This window comes from Lepisosteus platostomus, chromosome 3 (genome assembly GCF_059453375.1).
Source record: "Lepisosteus platostomus isolate fLepPlt1 chromosome 3, fLepPlt1.hap1, whole genome shotgun sequence".
Lineage (NCBI taxonomy): Eukaryota > Metazoa > Chordata > Actinopteri > Semionotiformes > Lepisosteidae > Lepisosteus > Lepisosteus platostomus.
Window position 1 is genome coordinate 76477996 of NC_142613.1, and position 4401 is coordinate 76482396.

The window sequence follows — 4401 nt, forward strand, 5'->3', positions numbered from 1 at the left end:
AATGATCCTACAAGTGTTTCTCTGCTCTGCGACCATTGCTCTGGAGGTGATTCATGTATTTCCCCAAAAAGCTGGTGGAGCTGTGAGTATGAGTTGCAGTTACTGCAATGAGTATTTTTAAGGCAATAGACACACACTGTAGAAAATCCTGACTTGTGGTAGAATGGGGCCGTGGATCTTTATACATACAACACTCCAAGCTTCAGTATATTTGAAGATCTGGGAGGTTTCCTGGATATGATGATTGCCTGGATGGATTTTTTCTTTTAAATATGCTTTTATATAAAACAATAGATTTCTCAATCACTAGGTAATCTCAAGTATTAAAAAATACTTTATACAAAATAAATGATAGAAACTGTAGAGAGGCCACCACTTAACAGCAGCAGGTCTGCTCCAAACTGCTACAAGCTGTCCTATCCCCCATCATTATGTAATTTAATTGTTGTTGCCTTAACAACACCCTAAGAACTATTTACAAAGATCAATTTGAGAGGCACCTTAGACAGTGTCTTTTATAGACTTGTTCTTGGTTATTAAAGCATTTTTATGGGCCAGCCTGCCACAGCATATACTAGAATTCTCTAGTAATTCTTCAAAGACTTGATCTCCCATAATTCTTTTATAAGAATTATATATATATATTAATTATATCCTTATGATATATCAGTTAATTAGCTAGGAACATGCCAAAGTTAAAATACTGCAAAATGTAAATTTCCTGTTTTAGAAATAATCCAATATTACTTTTTTCTTATTCTATCTTTGGAATTCATTGTCAGAAACATTTTTGTAGCATTAGCAATATGTAATCCTCCAGAATAAATACCAAAATAATGTAATTGATTATTCTATGCTGAAGACACTTGACACAAAAATAAACAATTAAGTTTGAAAAATAAATGTAAAAGAAGGTTGAAAAATTAATGTAAAATTTATAAATAAGACAATGTTCTCTTATCTTTTTAGAAAATGAAAAGGTACAGTTTTGTTATTTTGCAATTTAGGTTGTCACATTTTAGGTTTAGATTCACAATACCTTTGTTCTTTTTACTGTCAAATACTTTTATTAAAGATGTAACTGTTATCACAAAGGTCTACACTCATAATTGCTTTCTTGTATTGAAATTTGTTTGCACTTTTGAAGTGCATTGCATTATATAAAAATGTGAATAGTTACACAATATAATGTACTATTACTTTCTACTTACCTTTTTAACAAAATTGAATTGATCAAAATGATAAAACAATTCTAATAAAGGAATCATTTTCTGTCTTTATTACACATTTGGGTGTGAATTACTATGCATCAGTTATTCCATTCCTCGCTGCAGAAGATGTGGGCTTTTTTAACACAACACAGTTTCAGGTTTTCAGTCACAAGTTCCAGAACTGATCTCAAAATGGGAAAGCTTTTTCCAGGTAGAGTACTTTACCATTAGAGCATGTTGGCTGCTTTAGAGTCAAGATTATAGTTCAGGATGGATATCCCCTCCATCGCCACCAATGTGCAGCATCCACCTGGATGATGTGACAGCCAGAACGCTCACCACACATCAGCTATCAGTAAGGAGGAGAACAGAGTAATAATGAAGCCAGTTCATAAATGGGGATTACTTGGATGCCATGATTGGTAAGGGCCTACTCTTTTTGAAAAACACCCTGGGATTCTTAATGACCACAGAGAGTCAGGACCTCCGTTTGACATCTCATCCAAAGGACGGCGCCTGTTTTTTCAGTATAGTGTCCCTGTCACTATAGTGCAGCATTAGGACCCACATGGACCGCAGGGTGAGCACCCCCTGCTGGCCCCACTAAGACCTCTTCCAGAAGCAACCGTAGGTTTTCCCCAGGAGCTCCCATCCAAGTACTGACAAGACTCACATCTGCTTAGCTTCAGTGGGTTGCCAGTTGTGAGTTGCAGGGTGATATGGCTGCTGGTTATTTAATGTATTTCAGTCATACCATAAGGTAAGTAATAAAGTTTTAATCCCTTAGATGCCTTAAAAACCTGTGATATCAGTTCCTAATTATATTTAATATTTACTTTTTCTTGAAGTTGTTTCAAACTGCTTTTAGAAATAATGCTATACAAACTGTAGATATAATGGTTTGGAGGTTAAAATATTGTTTCCCTTTTTGTACTACTAAAGGGATTGAAAAACCTGAGTTTGTCAGATGTTCCAGACCCAGGAGATGAAGACAAAATATTGGAATTAATGTGGGAGGCACAAAAACTCTGTTTCTACAGCAACGTCTACAGAGCGGTGGTTAAATTTTATTATCATAGTTCTTACAAGCTGTGGTTCACATATTAAGGATTTTGAAGTGTATATTATTTTTTTTCTATTACCAAAATTTTTTGTAAGAGGAATTAAAGAAGTAAATGACAGTACAGCCCATACAATAGGTCACAGAGTATATAGTTTATTGTAAAGATGTAGTGCATGTGTAAGTCATTCTGTACTAACGTTTTACAGTTTAGGTGAACATTCAGAAAAGAAATTGAAGAAAACAGTGTTTAAAACCTCTTTATTTTTAAGTTCTCATGGTGCTGCTTTAGAGTTACCTAAATACCTCGACTTAACATCTACAAGCATGTGTCTCTTGAGCATTGCAAATGCGAATGCGAAAACCGGGAATCTTAATATCTCAGTGGAATTTTTTGGTGATGATGTTATAAAGGATGGATTGTCCTGTGTTAAGAGGAATGGTATCTAGGAGCTTCCTCTTTGGAGAAAAAGTGCTGAATTACAGGCCCTGGACTGTTCTCACTCTATTAGTTACCTGACAATCTATTCTTGAAAACTGATAGGTATTTGTTATCTGTACAGTTAATATTCTTATGAACTCATGTAGCAAGTCTAATTCTGTACTTTGGGAGGAAGAATTATCCTGGTCTCACATATTTGATGGTCAAAAAGGAAAGTACCAAACAACACTGGACTACATTGGCTCTACTATGGTTCTGCTATTAATTACTTATAATTACCTAATTTACAGTGCCTTGCGAAAGTATTCGGCCCCCTTGAACTTTTCAACCTTTTGCCACATTTCAGGCTTCAAACATAAAGATATAATTTTTTTATTTTATGTGAAGAATCACCAACAAGTGGGACACAATTGTGAAGTGGAACGAAATCTATTGGATTTTTGAAACTTTTTTAACTAATAAAAAAATGAAAAGTGGGGCGTGCAAAATTATTCGGCCCCCTTGCGTTAATACTTTGTAGAGCCACCTTTTGCTGCGATTACAGCTGCAAGTCGCTTGGGGTATGTCTCTATCAGTTTTGCACATCGAGAGACTGAAATTCTTGCCCATTCTTCCTTGCAAAACAGCTCGAGCTCAGTGAGGTTGGATGGAGAGCGTTTGTGAACAGCAGTTTTCAGCTCTTTCCACAGATTCTCGATTGGATTCAGGTCTGGACTTTGACTTGGCCATTCAAACACCTGGATACGTTTATTTGTGAACCATTCCTTTGTAGATTTTGCTGTATGTTTGGGATCATTGTCATGTTGGAAGATAAATCTCCGTCCCAGTTTCAGGTCTTTTGCAGACTCCAACAGGTTTTCATCCAGAATGGTCCTGTATTTGGCTGCATCCATCTTCCCCTCAATTTTAACCATCTTCCCTGTCCCTGCTGAAGAAAAGCAGGCCCAAACCATGATGCTGCCACCACCATGTTTGACAGTGGGGATGGTGTGTTGAGGGTGATGAGCTGTGTTGCTTTTACGCCAAACATATCGTTTTGCATTGTGGCCAAAAAGTTCGATTTTGGTTTCATCTGACCAGAGCACCTTCTTCCACATGTTTGGGGTGTCTCCCAGGTGGCTTGTGGCAAACTTTAGACGAGACTTTTTATGGATATCTTTGAGAAATGGCTTTCTTCTTGCCACTCTTCCATAAAGGCCAGATTTGTGCAGTGTAAGACTGATTGTTGTCCTATGGACAGACTCTCCCACCTCAGCTGTAGTTCTCTGCAGTTCATCCAGAGTGATCATGGGCCTCTTGGCTGCATCTCTGATCAGTCTTCTCCTTGTCTGAGCTGAAAGTTTAGAGGGACGGCCAGGTCTTGGTAGATTTGCAGTGGTCTGATACTCCTTCCATTTCAAGATGATCGCTTGCACAGTGCTCCTTGGGATGTTTGAAGCTTGGGAAATCTTTTTGTATCCAAATCCGGCTTTAAACTTCTCCACAACAGTATTACGGACCTGCCTGGTGTGTTCCTTGGTCTTCATGATGCTCTCTGCGCTTTCAACAGAACCTTGAGACTATCACAGAGCAGGTGCATTTATACAGAGACTTGATTACACACAGGTGGATTCTATTTATCACCATCAGTCATTTAGGACAACATTGGATCATTCAGAGATCCTCGCTGAACTTCTGGAGTGAGTTTG

At 37.7% G+C, this 4401-nt stretch overlaps 1 long non-coding RNA gene across 1 annotated transcript; it reads left to right on the forward strand.

Annotated features, from left to right (window-relative positions):
• The first annotated feature begins 1359 nt into the window (after positions 1-1359).
• Positions 1360-2208, forward strand: LOC148675546 (uncharacterized). The gene is made up of 2 exons (XR_015935600.1): positions 1360-1422; positions 2154-2208. It is a non-coding gene; the product is annotated as an uncharacterized LOC148675546 (long non-coding RNA).
• The last annotated feature ends 2193 nt before the right edge of the window (positions 2209-4401 follow it).